At 35.8% G+C, this 17,782-nt stretch overlaps 1 pseudogene; it reads right to left on the reverse strand.

The window, feature by feature from the left end:
• Window positions 1-752: 752 nt before the first annotated feature.
• Window positions 753-17,782, reverse strand: part of LOC135150139 (uncharacterized) — a 29,918-nt pseudogene continuing 12,888 nt past the window's right edge.

Genomic DNA, 17,782 nt, shown 5'->3' on the forward strand with positions numbered 1-17,782 from the left:
ACAGTAACATAAGAAATCAAGTAATCAACCAGATACGCACGCGCCGTCGCAAATCCACCAAAGTCCAAAAGCTAACTACAGGAATTCATGGCGGTACCCGGCACGGCTTAAATCTCGCCGAAAAATTAATTTTACCGGAAAATCTATCTATTCCAACTATGATAAATAAAAACCCACTAAACTCTAAACCAAATTCAACAATAAATTCTACACTAAATAGCACTTAAACTACCCATTGTTTACCAAAACAAGACCCAAATCAAGCCAAAACAACTTCAAATTATTCGAAACTTTAAATCTAGCCTATATAAAATGTAACTAACCAAAACCCACTAATCTCAAGTCAAAATCACAAATTAAAATTTACACCAAAAAGCCCCCAAAACTACCAAAACCAAGAACAAGAACAACACCAAATCATACCAAACTAACTCCAAATCACACAAAATTTCAAAACTAGCTTATCTACTACGTTTCTAACAAAACCCCATCAAACTACAAACCAAAATATCAACTAAATCATTGAACCCACTAAAAATATTGAGAATTAAAAGGGGCTCAAGCTAAATACTAAAAATGTAAGTTTAAAACATATAATAAAGGCTCTTTCAACCCACAAGTGGTTGGCATAAATGCCATTTTATCCATTTGTTGAAGGCAAAGTTTGTCATAGCCATAAATTTCAACAAGGCAAGGGTGCAAGAGATAAAGAAACTAAACTTGAACTTATATATATATGAAAAGTGTTTACAATATTTGAGGGATTACAAGTTGAAAGAGAAAGCTATTCTAGATGTAGAAGATGATAAAGGAGGCTACTAACAACTAGGTAAAAACTAGGGTAAACTAAGTAGGCTAATGAGAGAAAAGGATGTTTATATAGGCCTAAATTAGGGTTTTAGGAGTAGAAGAGTCTTTGTGTCTTGATTTTCTTTTCCTTTTTCTTTTTCTTCTTCTTCTTTTCTTTTTTCTTCCTCTTTTTCCCTTCTTGCACTTTTTTGTTCCTTTTTCTCTTGAATTCTCGATTTCTCTAAAAATTCCTGAAAACAAAACAATTAACTAATAAAAATAGGAAAACAAGCAATAAATAGGTAGTTAAAATGTGCAAAATAATGGATCTATCAAACGTCCCCATACCTATCTTTTGCTCGTCCTCGAGTGAAAATCAAAAGAAAATAAAATAAACTAAGAAAACTAGATGCAAGTCCTAGGCTCTTTTTCGTAGGCGTGACGGGTGATTTTAGGTTCACCAACCTGTTAAACTCGTAGACGATCTCTACGAGAGGAGTTTTGTCTCCTAAGGGTTTACAGAAGATATACCCATAAAATCTGTGAGACATTCTAGCAAGCGTCCTACTCGACTCGACTCTAATTTCATTGGTGTTAACAAAAAGCGTTTTTTTTAAGGAAAATACGACTCAAAGACTCTTCTACTAATAATCAAGATACAATTGCCTCTAATTTACTTGAATCGACACAAAAATTTACTAGAAATCCAAGGAGTTTAATGAATTTAAGGCCTTTGATGGATCCTAATCGTCTAAGGACATTTTTTCTTTTTTAACCAATATCGAACTGACCCAATCTCTATCGAAACAAATATCTAGCCAAACTTTACAAACTCTTATTCTTCCTTCTTCTTCTCTTTTTTTTTCTTTTTCTTTTTATTATTGACTTTATTTTGTCCGTTTTCTTAGGCTTTCTATGTTACCCTTGTAGCGAGCTTTAGGTCAGTGACTCCCAAACCAAACGGTCTTAGGGCACTAGGTTTTGAAATCCCCCTACGGACTTAATTGCTCGAGTCATAAAAGCCACAAAACGAGACTAGCCAATCTACTTTTTCCCATTATCTAAAGATTTTATCTATAAAGAACAATGGGTATTGAAGTAGTTTATTCTATTTTTTTTTTTTCTTTTTCATTTCTTTTCTATTTTTTTTCTTTTTTTTTATTCGCAAAGGTTCGATTAGACATTGTTTCAACATGCGGGTTCTCTCTCAAGTATCGAATAACATCACTAGACAATCTCTCCATCAAAGGTCTTGTGCAAACGTGTGTGCCATCTTGGAATTACGAGTACAAATCGGTCGATACAAGTTTCAAAAAGACAACCCTATTAAACTACATTCAAATTATCTAAAAGACACTACATATATATATTTTTCGAAAACATGCTAACACCAACTACTCCTAAAGTTCAAGTCAAGGAAAGACAACTTAGCTAAAACTTCTCTATTTTTGGAATTTTCTAATTTTTTCATTTTTTAGGGTTTTCATTTTTTAAGAATCACACTAAAGCCCTCCCCATACCTAAATCATGCATTGTCCTCAATATATGCAAAAGAAAGAATTGAAATGAGAGAGTAACGAGGAAAAATACCTGAATAGGAGATGAAGGGGATTTTTATTAACTACTGAAACAACTTACATGATCAAGGGTCGATGAGGTCGATGACCTCTTCCTCCGAATCAACAGGCAATTCTAAAAATGGTTTAAGACGTTGATCATTAATTTTAAAAATATTACCACTTTTAGGATCGTGAATTTCAACAGCACCATGAGGAAAAACAACTTGAACAATGTAAGGACCGTCCCATCTAGAACGCAACTTGTCGGGAAACAAATGAAGCCTAGAATTATAGAGAAGAACTTTTTGGCCGGGAGAAAAGGATTTTCTCAAAATGGTCTTATCATGGAAGGCCTTGGTTCTTTCTTTGTAAATTTTAACATTTTCGTAGGCGTCATTTCTAAGTTCGTCTAACTCGGTCAATTGCAACTTTCGATGACTACCGGCGGTGGGTAAGTCGAAGTTCAATTCTCTAATGGCCCACATGGCCCTATGATCTAACTCAACCGGCAAATGGCAAACTTTACCATACACGAGTCTATAAGGAGACATTCCTAAGACGGTCTTAAAGCTGGCGGCCTGATAGGCCCATAAGGCATCTATCAACTTGGTTGACCAATCCTTCCTATTTGAGTTGACCGTCTTTTCTAAGATTTGCTTAATTTTTCGGTTTGACACCTCTACTTGGCCACTAGTTTAAGGATGGTAAGGGGTAGCTAAGCTATGAGTGATGCGGTACTTCTTAAGAAGTGACTCGAAATGACGGTTCTTGAAATGTGTCCCTTGGTCACTAATGATTGCCCTAGGTGTACCAAATCGAGAAAAGATATTCTCTTTAAGGAATTGAAGGACAACTTTGTTGTCATTGGACCGGGTCGGGATGGGTTCTACCCACTTGGAAACATAATCTACAGCTAGAAGGATATAAGGTGGCCAAATGAACTAGGAAATGAACCCATGAAATCTATGCCCCACACATCAAAGAGCTCTATAACAAGGATTGGTCTCATAGGCATCATGTTTCTCCTAGTGATTCTTTCTAGATGTTGACACCTACTACATGCGGAACAATACTCGGCGGCATCCTTAAACAAAGTAGGCCAATAAAAACCGCATTGGAGGATTTTAGCGGTGGTCTTTTTCGCACTAAAATGACCTCCACATGCTTGATCATGACAAAACGAGAGGATACTATGAAACTCACTATTTGGGACACACCTCCTAATGATTTGATCGGGACAATGTTTAAAGAGATACGGGTCATCCCAAAAGAAATGTTTCACTTGAGAAAAGAACTTGGCTTTATAATTTTTGGACCATGTCGAGGGAATGTCACCGGTTGCTAAGTAATTGACTATGTCGGCGAACCAAGGGAGAGTGGAAATCGAGAGAAGGTGTTCGTCGGGAAAGGACTCGCTTAAAGGCAAGTCGTTAGTGGATTCAACCACTAATCAAGAGAGATGATCGGCGACGACATTCTCACAACCTTTCTTATCCCTAATCTCTAAGTCAAACTCTTGGAGCAACAACACCCATCTAATCAAGCGGGCTTTTGAATCTTTTTTAGAGAAAAGATACCTAAGGGCGGCATGGTCGGTGTAAACAATGATTTTGGACCCTGTTAGGTCCTGAATAAGGCGTAAATTAAGCTAGAAGGGGGGTTGAATAGCTTAATATCCAATTTAAAAAAAATATAATTGCCTTTTAAAAATATTTTCCAAGTTTTAAATATTTTTACCGTGTTGTTTAGCAATTATATGTGCGGAAGTAAAGAGCAAATATCACACGGTCGATTTTATCCTGGTTCGCGATGGAGCAACCTCTAATAGATTCTCTCACCCCTAGTCCAGTCCCCGAGCTCCTCTCCGGACTCGAGATTTTTCACTATAAGAAAGATGTACTCCTTATAGCCGGCGGAGAAGCCTTTACAATCTAAACTTACAAATATTTATCTTGGTTCGTAACTACCCGTTACAACCTCACAATAAATGTAAAACCTCTACTTGACTTATCTTAGAACGTAACTCCCCGTTACTTCTTCAAAGTCGGCGTAGAACCTTGGTGTAGTCTTTGTATTCCTAAGCTTTTGCGGGTCTTGGATCTTAGGTCTTAGATCTTGGGTCTTTTCTTTTCTTCACGGTGCGAAGACGACTAACTCCCCGTTAGTGCGTCTAGGACTTGGGTCTTAGAACAAGAATCACCTCACTTCACTTCACCTCACTGCAAAAGTTAGAACACAATATCTACGAAACAAACAAGTTATAAAAGATGAGTTTTGAACTAGTATGTTACTGTACTAGTTCGGAGATGACAATAATATTCAAGATATAAATATTATGGTCAAGTATAGTATACTTTCTTTGGATCTATAAATTAAGATCAAGTATACGTTTAATTACTCCAAGTATAGTTAAGTTGGGAGTAATTAATCAAGCCTTTTCTTTTAAGCAAAATATGCTTAAGGCTACACAAGTATTCTTTTCTTTTGATTCAAAATGTTGATCAAAGAATCCTTGGTTTACAAAACTCCGTTTTGAGATATAATGAGAGATCTCGGAGATTGTAAAATATCCTTTCTTTAACTTCTTGCACAACTTGATAAAGCCAAGATAAATAAAGTGTGGGTGGCTAGCCTCTTTGAGTTGTGCTCTTTGAAGTTTAGGATATAGAAAGCTTCCTCGAACAATAGTTCGGAATATTCGATATTTTCCCGAGATAATAAAGTTAAGTTAGTGCGGGATCGAATATGCTTTCTTTAGCTTCTCAAAGTTTAGCCAAGATAATAACAACCAATAAGTTGCTAAACTTTGCTTTTGAAGCTATAGTGATTAAAAGCTCTTTTGTCGTAAATCTTTCTTCCACACAACACTAAGGTGATAGATGGAAGGACGACGATGCTTTTATCACAAATCTCTTGCAGAGATTAAGTACTCTTGAAACTATGTTCAAATCTTTTGTCTCTTTGAAGAGATCGAGTACTTCCTCGGATGTTCTTTCTTTGTTCTCTTTGAAAAGAGAGATATATATATATCTTTTATATCTTGAACAAATCCGGATCTTTTGGTCTCGTTTCGAGAACTTTGTTGAAGAACTTGTAAGATGAAGAGAGTTTAAGTACAAAGTCCTGCAACAAAATGGTCGGTTAAGACACAAATAAGAAGCTAAGAAGAAACCACTTACGGGAGATGACCGAAAAGTTCGCCGGAAAAATTCGCCGGAGGTTCGGCCGGATTTTGGGCACTTGGACGAACTTGGGCAGCCTTTACGGAGGCTTGGAAGTGGTTGTGGGTGAGCTAACTTGGTGGGTTAGAGCTTGAGAATCAAAACCTTGTATATATGAATATATATTTAGGAAAGAGAAGGTTTTGGAGATGAAGTATTAAAGAGAGAGAGTATAAACTTGAAAAACTTGAACACTTCTAAAAATCTCAGCACTTTCTTGGCTCTTAGCTTGAGAGTATTTGGTGTGTGGGAGGTGGGTATTTATAGAGGGAAGTGGGTGGAGTGAATGGTTGAGATGAAAGGAAAATAAAGGGTGGAGATTGAAAAGGTGTGGATTGTGGTTTTGTTGTGTTTGTTGGCCACTTGCACAAGAAGACAAACAACTTTATGGGAGAAATCTCAGCTGAGTTGTGTCACTAAGAGACAAGCACGCTTCCCGAGAATTTGATTAATAACGTAACTTTGTATCGTTATTAAATGCGACGATTTTTCGAAACCTCCAATAAATTACACCAAAAATATGATAAATCATAGAATATTGGAAAATGGTGATCTGGAAATTTTGGTCAATTTTGGTCAAAGTTGACTTGGTCAAACGTCCAGTCAAAGATCCCAGTCAGCCCCTAAAAATAGCGTCCGGACCAAACTTCTCAGAAAATTACGAAACTTTTACTATGCACCAAAAACATTATTCAAATGATCCATCTCAAGTTTCAAGTCATTCTAGCAAGTGGAAGTATTTTATTTTGATTTAAAACGATAAAAACCAGTCTCCGGGTTTGAATAAAATACGATTAGCCTTTTGCGAGTTTGAACAGAACTTTGGCTAATATTTTGACTTGAGTAAACACTTTGAAAATATATTTCCTTGAAGATAAAATATTTTGAATTTTGAAGGAAATATTTTGAGAGTTTAAAATAATTTATTCCGTAAAATAATAAATTGAATAGTTGGGAATAAATTACTTTAAAATAAAAGACTTGAGTAATAAATTTTTGTCTTTTCAAATAAATGTCAAAAGAGTGTTCTAAAGAATATAATGAATGTATATTCCTTGTTCAAGCTACTTTTGCATTTTGCTTTTGCAATTGTAAAACAAGAAAATACCATTAATCGATATTTCTCGTCCGATAAATTGCGTTGTAAAAACTTTGAATACTCCTTAGAAAAATATTGAAAATCTTTTTGTAAACAAGGAGTATTATTTATATTTATGTGATATAAATATAATTTTGGAAATTCTATTTGAGCTAGTTTGACCATTTGACTTTTGACAGAATCAATTAAATAAAATGTCCTATTGGAGAGGATTCTAAGTGAATTTAAATTTTATGTAAGTTATGCAAATATCAAAATAATCTTTTTATCGAAGATGTCCTTTCAATCTTCCCCTTTTTGGTATTTGCCAAACAAACATAAAATTTAAATTTTTAAGTGTGTGCTTCCCCTACGTGTATGCATGGGTTTTTGAAAAAATATTTTTGCACATAAAATATTGGAGCACACAAGCTAAATCCTCTTGATTAATTCCTGCACAAGGCAATTTTAATTTGTCAATATGGGCTCAAAAAGAATATATTAATTGAAGAAATTTAAAATTTTAAAATTGGAGTCCAATTTCTTCTTCCCCTTTTGTTTGGAAAATTGCCAAAAATTAATATATCTAAAAACAAAAATGGGGAGACAAACACAATAAGCATGGCAATTTCCTTCAGTAAAATTAAGCATAAGTTGAGTGACTCACTGCTTTAATATACTTATCTCATAAAAAATAACACTTTTCAGGAGGTGTACATTCATGATATGTTAACAAGACCTGCTAAAAAATATTTGCAAAAATTTTATGACTAAGAATTTATTTCTAGCAGATAGAGTTCATGCTATATACTACTCATGTGATGACAAAGCACAGGAGAGAGAACGTAGTCATGCTTTGAAGAGAATTTTCAACACGATCAATCATGGCAATTAGTCATGACAAATTTTTACTCCTGTACTTAGCAACAACAGTATTATATGACCTTGTCTCCATGAGCCCTGCATGTACATTAATTCATTTTAACTAAGTCTACATTTGCTAGACTTAATTGGTCAGATACGAAGGTTTTCCTGTAAAGGTAGAAATCAAGTATACTGAGGATATAAGAATGAATTATGCATATTTTTCAAGTCCAGATAAACAACTCATAGTACACTCGATCATATGAAACTTAACAAATTAGGAAAAATTGCTACTTAATCACATGTAGTTCAAGGAGCAATCAAGTTTTCAATGGCACAGAGTTGTAAGTTGCAGCTTATTACTAACATCTTAAAAATCGGAACTAAGCAATATATCAGATATATAGATAATAGCATAAGGTCAGGCATTAATATTGCAAATTGACACAGAATTAGAATCCATTTTAAACAAAATAAGCAAGAATGTCTTTGCAATATTAGGATCTGACTATCTTGTGAAAGCATGATCTAGCTGAGTTATGAGGATCTAACTGAGAGGTAACAAAATAGAGTTCAACATTGCAAGTCAAACAAGATTCTGTCTAACTCATGCCATAGAAATTTTAACAGCATTTTCTTTCACACAGACCTTAACATACAGATATCATATATATCAAAAAGATTAAATTTAATCAAGATATTTCACCTGGCAGAGCTGCAAAACATGAGTAGAGCACTTAATCATTTTATTCAATCTTCAGACTATCACATAGATTTAATATTTAAACGGAATTATTTACTCTTTGCATCTACAGTCAATTCTGAGTACCTTCAACAGAACCATCTAAAACACAAGAAAAGCTTTTAACCATGGCAGAGATTAAATAAAGGTGCAGAGTTTTAATGTGGTACACCTGATTACTTTTGAAGTCCAAGGAGTTGTCTTTGTTTAGATAAAACAAGAGGTTGGCTTGTTGTGTTCCAATTTACAGCACAACAGCTGATTTTTGAGATTAACAGGATATGTTCTTGTTGTGTCCTCATACTGAAAGCTTCCTGAATGCTTTAGTTAACATAACTGATTAATCCAAGGAATTACAGGATACCTCATCATCTTTTATACTCAAGAATCAGCAGGCATGTGTCACAGTATCCAGAAGAAGTTGTTAGCAGGAAATAGGATAAATATATCAATACAAAGCAGTTCATAATAATCAGTAGAAGATACTGATTAAATAGAACTAAGTCTCACCCCTGTTTTAGGCAAAAATCACTTGGACAGTTTTATCTAGATTTATTAAACCACAGAATTCAATCATAGATAGTTAATTTTATGTCATTTGAGCCAGTAACGATAAAATCTAAGCAAGAGTTTTTATACAAATATTATAAAGTGACGGTCTCTTAACAATATATGTCAAACTGTCCAGAATTTAGTCAGGTCATAGTGAGATCATGAAATATAAGCACATCCTTAGCATCTTTAATCATATTGCAGTTGCAGGACACATGTAACTTGAGTGCATCATTTCCCAACATGACAGTTAATACAAGTCAGTATGCATAGAAATATCAGTCAGTATATATAGAAATAGGCAGCCAATAGGTCATGTGAGTATTACAAGGCTTCCTTCAAAGTCCACTCCCAACAGTGTTGTAAGTACAAAAAGTACATCTGACTGTTGTCCTACAGGAGGCAAAATCTCAGCAAAGATGTGCAGCCTAAGTAGTTGGTACTGAAAGAGTTTCTCATGTTGACAACTTGCAGCAAGCAAAGAAACATTCTATACTGTACAGATTTGACACAGACCAGGAAGCAAGAGGAATACAGCTGTTTTTAACTCACAATCCATTCAGACAACACACCAAGCTATATTTGAGGTGCAAATCTCAATAACAATGCCAAGAGACACACAGAACTCAACTGAGTAAGTCAAATATTCAGCTATATATTATCCAGAAAGCACAACTCAAGTGGATTATAAAAACATGTTTTGTATTGCTTCCACAATTAGTTTTACAAATAGACAGTTCAACAGATGATGCATTTAGAGCATAATTAGCAGTTATCGATCAACTTGTAAATTCTACACATCTCAATATCATACAGTCAATTCACAAATCAATATAATTAGATACTCAACACATGTCTTGGACAGGAGCACAGAATTATTATTACTTAATTTGCAGAGACTTTCGAACTAGGATTATATTACTTACCTGGTCCTGTGGTGTCAATTCACACAGGACAGCCCTTAACCTTGTCCTGCACATGGCCGTCTTTCACAGATTTTTAGTGAGGAGCTTACTTGTACCTTCATAGCTGCAAAGTTTAGGATTAGCCTATTTTCATCCTCCTTCCGCACCCAAACCCGTGAAATCTGCAAAAATGCTCAACTGTACTGTTAGAGTTTGAATTGTGATATCCAAAAGATCAATTGTTATATGTGAGACGAGGGTGTGAATAAGATTTCTTGAGCGCCGAGAATACAACTATTGTTTTATAACAGATTAGCATTGAAGCCATTAAAGCTGTGGATTTCAGCCATAACCCCCAAATCTATTGGGCAGATTAGGGTTTATATGAGATGAAATCGATTTTATATAACCAAATCAGTCCATTTGTACACCGATTTACTCAAAATCGGAGTAACAATTGCAGAAAGACCCAATCAGTCGAGCCAAGCAAGACCCAAATTTGAGTTTCAATCGGTGAAGATTGATATGGCATCGAGAGAGTAAGTCGATCAATACATACAGCTGCTGTTAAATAATAGATTATTTAATATATTTAAAATATTCTTTGAAAATCAACAAAAAATCAAAGGCTAGGATTGAAATATAGCAGCTAGTAATATTTTTGGACTAATTTGGATATGAAACACATAAAATAATCAAATAAAATATTAATAACAAATAGGTTCTTATTTAGAGAAATTTAAAACAGAAACTCAAATTGCCGAGTAGTTTAGTAAAATCCGATTGATAAATCTCTTTATCAATAAATTTGAATTCTAGAATTTCCTCGGAAATTTGTGAATATATATACATATATATAAATATCAACCTATCACGGATAATAAAATAGGAGGTATTAAATCAATATTGGAAAAATAGAGTGCATAATTTTAGTATCTTAGAGATATTGAATGATACCCGCTCGAGCAAACAATTTGATCGATTACTTCGAATTTCTCAAATACCTTATAAAATCCGATTGATAAATTTCTTTATCAATGAATCTGAATTTTAAAGATAAATAGAGACGTTCGATCGAAAAGTTTATTTGCTCGTAAGATAACTCATGATTATGCAAATTATCTTTACCAAAATTAAATATACATATATATATTTAAATATAAATATACGCAAACCTGCACACTAAATTATTTAGTGTATTCCAGCATTCCGAGATCCAAGCGCAATTTGGCATATCTTTCCGAGTGCAGTGGCTTGGTGAAAATGTCAGCAACATTGTTCTCCGTATCAATGTGAGTCATTTTTATGTCTCCCTTGTTCACATGATCACGTAGAAAATGATGTCTCACGTCGATGTGTTTTGATCTCGAGTGTAACACGGGATTTTTGCTCAAATCAATAGCACTTGTGTTATCACACAATATTGAGACCACATCGAATTTCTCATTATAGTCAGCCAATGTTTGCTTCATCCACAGAATTTGAGCACAACATTTTGCGGCTGCTATATACTCAGCTTCCGTAGTGGATATCGATACGGAATTCTGTTTCTTTGAAAACCACGAGACAAGACATCCACCGAGAAACTGGCATGTACCACTAGTGCTTTTTCTGTCGACTAGATGCCCAGCATAGTCAGAATCAGAGAAACACACTAAGTCAAATGATAGCCCTTTAGGATACCATAGACCAAGATCAGTGGTTCCCTTTAAATATCTCAATATCCTTTTGACAGCGGATAAATGAGATTCCTTTGGTGCCACTTGAAATCGTGCGCACTTACAGACGCTGTATTGGATATCGGGCCTACTTGCAGTGATGTAGAGCAAGCTTCCAATCATTCCCCGATATTTCTTTATATCTACAGGAATCCCCTTTGGATCTTCAGTTAATTTGTTGGATGTAGACATAGGAGTAGAGATAGGTCTGGCATCATCCATTTCGAATTTCTTTAACATCTCTTTACAGTACTTCGATTGAGAGATGTGGATGCCTTCGTCAGATTGCCTTATTTGCAATCCCAAGAAGAAGTTCAATTCTCCCATCATACTCATCTCGAATTCTTTGCTCATGCTATCCGAGAATTCTTTACACAATGTACCATTTGTAGAGCCGAATATGATATCGTCTACGTATATTTGGACAAGTAGGATATCATCTTTTTCTTGTCGTGTAAACAAGGTTTTATCAGCAGTTCCCATTTTGAAGTTGTTGTCGAACAGGAACTTGCTTAACCTTTCGTACCAAGCTCTTGGAGCTTGTTTCAATCCATATAGAGCTTTGTGCAATTTATACACATACTCTGGGTGTGTTGCATCTTCAAAACCGGGAGGTTGTTTGACATAAACTTCTTCCTCGAGTATCCCGTTCAAGAATGCAGATTTCACATCCATTTGGTACACTTTGAAGTCTTTATGACACGCGTAAGCCAATAGCATTCGAATAGATTCAATACGAGCTACGGGTGCATAAGTTTCATCAAAGTCAATACCCTCCATTTGAGTGTATCCTTGAGCAACTAACCTTGCTTTGTTTCGAACAACTGTTCCATTTTCATCAAGTTTGTTGCGAAACACCCACTTTGTTCCAATGATAGAAGTATCCTCAGGTTTTGGAACAAGTTCCCAAACTTTACTTCGAGTGAATTGGAGCAATTCATCTTGCATTGCAGAGATCCAATCCTCGTCTAGTAATGCATCTTTAGCAGTTTTGGGCTCAATTTGAGATAGAAAACTGAGATGATTAACAACGTTCTGAACTTGTGAGCGCGTTTGAACTCCTTTGTTTAAGTCACCCAAAACGTTGTCCAAGGGATGACTTCGAACAATAGGAATTTCCTTCGGGAGATCATCTTCAACATTAGCTAATTCCAATGGATTATTTGGTGTAGATGTACCAAAATCCATATTCTCAAATTGACGAATAACTTCTTCCACATTATCTTGTCCATCATCATCTTTATCGACAAGATCAATGTATTTAGAAGATGGCTTTGACTCATCAAAAGCCACATTCATCGACTCTTCCACCACAAGAGTCTTGAGATTGAACATTCGATAGGATTTACTATTCTTCGAATAGCCAAGAAAAATACCTTCACTTGACTTTGGATCGAACTTTGTGAGATAATCCTTGGTATTCAAAATATAGCATTTGCTTCCGAATACTTTGAAGTAGCTCAGCTTCGGAGTCTTGCCAAAATAAAGCTTGTATGGAGTTTGCAGCTTTATGGGTCGGAGTAACACCCGATTTAGAATATGGCAAGCAGTTGACATTGCTTCGGCCCAAAAGTACTTAGGCCGACGATACTCATTTAGCATTGTATTCGCCATTTCTTGCAACGTCCGATTCTTCCTTTCGACAACTCCATTTGATTGAGGAGTGTAGGGAGCCGAAAAATTATGAGTGATTCCATTTTCATCACAGAAGGTTTTAAAGCTAGAATTCTCAAATTCCTTACCATGATCCGTCCGTATATAGACAATGGTATTCTTTTGTTGATTTTGAATCTTTTTGCATAGAGCGGAGAAAGATTCAAAAGCATCACTTTTAGCTTTGAGAAATTCCGTCCACGTATATCTTGAATAATCATCAACTATCACCAGCGTATAAGAATTCCCTCCGAGACTTTGAACCGGAACGGGTCCAACTAAGTCCATGTGTAGAAGCTCGAGAGGCCTTGAAGTAGATATCATAGATTTTACTTTGTGAGTCGCCCGAATTTGCTTTCCAATCTCACAAGCATCACAGATGTGATCTTTTTGATAGTTTAGCTTTGGTATCCCTCGAACATGATCTTTTGCGGAAAGATTCTTAATCAGCTTCATGTTTGCATGCCCTAATCTTCGATGCCATAGCCACGGATCATCATTTGTAGAGATTAGGCACACATTCTTAATTTTGCCCATGTCACATGTATAGACATTTTTGTTGCGAGGGCAAGTAAGAACCAACTTTCCATCCTTGTTCAAGATAGAACAATGAGTAGGATAGAAGATCACTTTGTATTCATTGTCACAAAGTTGACTGATTGAAAGAAGATTGTATTTCAGCCCGGTGACTAGTTGAACATTTGATATTTTGACTCGATCATTTCCAATGTCCCCAATTCCAATGATGCGACCTTTGCTACTATCTCCAAATGTGACATCTCCAGCAGCAACCTTTTTAATGTTGTTTAAGAGTGACTTGTTTCCAGTCATATGCCTCGAACAACCACTATCAAGGTACCACATGTCTGTTTTAGCAGCAAGGCACACCTACAAACACAATCAATAAAACTTGTTGGTACCCTTTTGTCTTGAGGGTCCAGGGGTTAGTCCAACATAAGCAGTTCTAGAGTTTGCATAATAAAATTTAGGCATGGGATAATCACTTTGAGGCACATACAATAATCTAGATGCATGATTCCTAGCATAATAAGCATTTGGCCTTAAATCATTTCTAGGATGCACATAGTTTCTATCATAACTATGATAAGGAGTTGGGTGATGATAGAAACTCTGTTTAGGCACATTATGACTTCTAGGAATATTGCCTCTAGAGTTTGTATTCTTCCTTTCGTTTCTACTTTGAAACGCAATTGGTTGTTGATGATAGCTAAACCTTGGTTGCCTTTGATTTTTATTGGCACCATTTTTCTTTGGTATAGCTTTGTCAACCCGAGTGTATGATTTTGATTCCTTTGGAATCCATACATGCTTCCCCTTAATTTCACCACTCTTATATTTACAAAATGAGACAGAATGTCCAATTTTGTTGCAATATGAGCACTTTAGAGTTGGTGGTTTGGGAGCATCTTTTGGTGGTTCCACACATGGTTTCACTCGTTTACTTTGAGTGTTTATATCATATCCTAAACCTTCACGGTTAAAGGAGTTCTTTGAGTATACCATTTTATTTAGTATCTCATTACCATGTGTGAATCTTTGAACCACTATCTCAAGATTTTCTTTTTCTTTAATCAAAGAATTAATCTTTTGATTTAAGGATATCTCCTGATCCTTAACTTGAGATAAGAGCTTAATATTCTCATCCTTTAGTCTTTGAGTTTCCAATTGAAACTTTTCATTTTCTTTTAAGACTAGGATCATCTCTTTTTCAATTTCAAGAGAGCTCTTTTGATGACTCGGAGTTGACTTACCTTGAGTCAATGATTCATTTAGAATCTTCAAGTTTAAAGCATCAACATGAAGCTTACAATTATTTTCATTTAACTGCAACTTCTCATTTTCCAACTCTTCATCTTGAAGCAACAAGGAAACATTCTCTACTTCGAGATTTGTGATGTTATCCTTGTGATTGTTGTTTTCAAGCTTTAGGAAATCATTTTGATCGTTGAGGGAATTTATCTCGTCCTCACTTTTGATCATTGATTCCTTTATTCGAGTCAACTCCTTTTGTTGATCTTTACTCGAATTTTTGAGCTTTTCATGTTCCGACCATATTGATAGGAACCGTTGGTCAGCATCACAATATTTACTATTTATATGAACTAGCAAATCAATTAAATCACTTTTAGACATGTCAAGCAGATTTAAGCTAGAATCAATAAATAGATGCATATTGTCTAATATTCGTGAGGGACCACTTACCTCTTGGTTCGCAGTGGAATCTTCCGTAGAAGTAGATGCATCATCCGAAGCCATTAAGCATAGATTGACCATTTCTTCACTAGCTTCGGAGGCTTCTTCATCCTCACTTAGATCCCAACCGTTTTCTGCTACGAGAATACGTCCTTTGGCTAGCTTAGGACATTCCCTTTTGTAGTGACCCGGTTGTTTGCATTCAAAACAAACATCTTGTGTCTCCTCTTTAACAGGCTCTTTCGGCTTTGGAGGAGTATAGTTGTTGTTGTTGTTGATGTTGTTGTTGTTTGCATTGTTGTAGGAATTCGAATTTGAAGTTTGAATTCCTTTGCCTTTGTTGTAGCCCGAAGCAGGAAAATTACTCTTGTAGTTAGGAGCGTAATTTTGAGAGTAATTAGGCCTTCCGTTAGAGTTGAAAACTCTTTGTTGATTGTTTGATTTGAGGAAGCCTTTTCCGTATCTTTGAGCTTTGCTTTGGAGCACACGACGAAGTTGTCTTGTTAATAAAGCGATTTCGCCTTCATCGAGATTTTTGAGTTCCTCGTTTAGCTCTTCGTCGTTATCATCATCATCGATTAATATGGCCTTGAGTGCCATATTTTTCTTCTTTTCTTCTACTTTCGGAACGACGATATCCGGAACATTGTCTTCCTCGTAAGCACGAAGATTTCCGAAGAGGTTGTCGATGTGATAATCATTGAGATTGTGCATCTCTTTGATTGTTGTAACTTTGACTTTCCAACTCGGAGGAAGAGATTTAAGAACTCGCCGATTCTTTTCATTTTGCGTGTAGTTCTTCCCGAGTTGAGCAAGCTCATCGACAATACGAGTGAATCTCGTTTCCATGTCAATGATATTTTCTCCTTCTTGGAGTTTAAAGTTCTCGTACTCCATGATTAGAGTATCCATTCGAGAATCTTTAATATCGGTGGTTCCTTCGTAGGTGACCACAAGTTTGTTCCACATTTCTTGTGCAGACTTGCAATTGTTCACACGCTTGTATTCTTTTTCAGCAAGTGCACTTGTGAGAACCATTTCAGCTTTGGCAGCGATGTTCATTCTATCTTCCTCTTCGTGAGTATATTCACTCACTTTCTTCTCGTAGATAACATCATCAATAATTTTGGTTGGAATGATAATGCCATCCTCTATAGCCATCCAAACTTTGACGCCTTGAGATCGAGCATAGATGCGGAATCTCGTTTTCCATGTTGCAAAGTTGGTGCCATCAAATAGAGGTGGTCGAGAGCTAGATAGACCTTCACCGCAGCCAATGGTATTCAAATACGCCATTTAGGATCACTGCTTGTTGTGCCTGTAGATCTGAAAATCACTTGACAAACACGTTAAGCAGCACAGCTCTGATACCAATTGTTAGGTCCTGAATAAGGCGTAAATTAAGCTAGAAGGGGGGTTGAATAGCTTAATATCCAATTTAAAAAAAATATAATTGCCTTTTAAAAATATTTTCCAAGTTTTAAATATTTTTACCGTGTTGTTTAGCAATTATATGTGCGGAAGTAAAGAGCAAATATCACACGGTCGATTTTATCCTGGTTCGCGATGGAGCAACCTCTAATAGATTCTCTCACCCCTAGTCCAGTCCCCGAGCTCCTCTCCGGACTCGAGATTTTTCACTATAAGAAAGATGTACTCCTTATAGCCGGCGGAGAAGCCTTTACAATCTAAACTTACAAATATTTATCTTGGTTCGTAACTACCCGTTACAACCTCACAATAAATGTAAAACCTCTACTTGACTTATCTTAGAACGTAACTCCCCGTTACTTCTTCAAAGTCGGCGTAGAACCTTGGTGTAGTCTTTGTATTCCTAAGCTTTTGCGGGTCTTGGATCTTAGGTCTTAGATCTTGGGTCTTTTCTTTTCTTCATGGTGCGAAGACGACTAACTCCCCGTTAGTGCGTCTAGGACTTGGGTCTTAGAACAAGAATCACCTCACTTCACTTCACCTCACTGCAAAAGTTAGAACACAATATCTACGAAACAAACAAGTTATAAAAGATGAGTTTTGAACTAGTATGTTACTGTACTAGTTCGGAGATGACAATAATATTCAAGATATAAATATTATGGTCAAGTATAGTATACTTTCTTTGGATCTATAAATTAAGATCAAGTATACGTTTAATTACTCCAAGTATAGTTAAGTTGGGAGTAATTAATCAAGCCTTTTCTTTTAAGCAAAATATGCTTAAGGCTACACAAGTATTCTTTTCTTTTGATTCAAAATGTTGATCAAAGAATCCTTGGTTTACAAAACTCCGTTTTGAGATATAATGAGAGATCTCGGAGATTGTAAAATATCCTTTCTTTAACTTCTTGCACAACTTGATAAAGCCAAGATAAATAAAGTGTGGGTGGCTAGCCTCTTTGAGTTGTGCTCTTTGAAGTTTAGGATATAGAAAGCTTCCTCGAACAATAGTTCGGAATATTCGATATTTTCCCGAGATAATAAAGTTAAGTT

Source organism: Daucus carota, chromosome 2 (assembly GCF_001625215.2).
Source record: "Daucus carota subsp. sativus chromosome 2, DH1 v3.0, whole genome shotgun sequence".
Taxonomy (NCBI): domain Eukaryota; kingdom Viridiplantae; phylum Streptophyta; class Magnoliopsida; order Apiales; family Apiaceae; genus Daucus; species Daucus carota.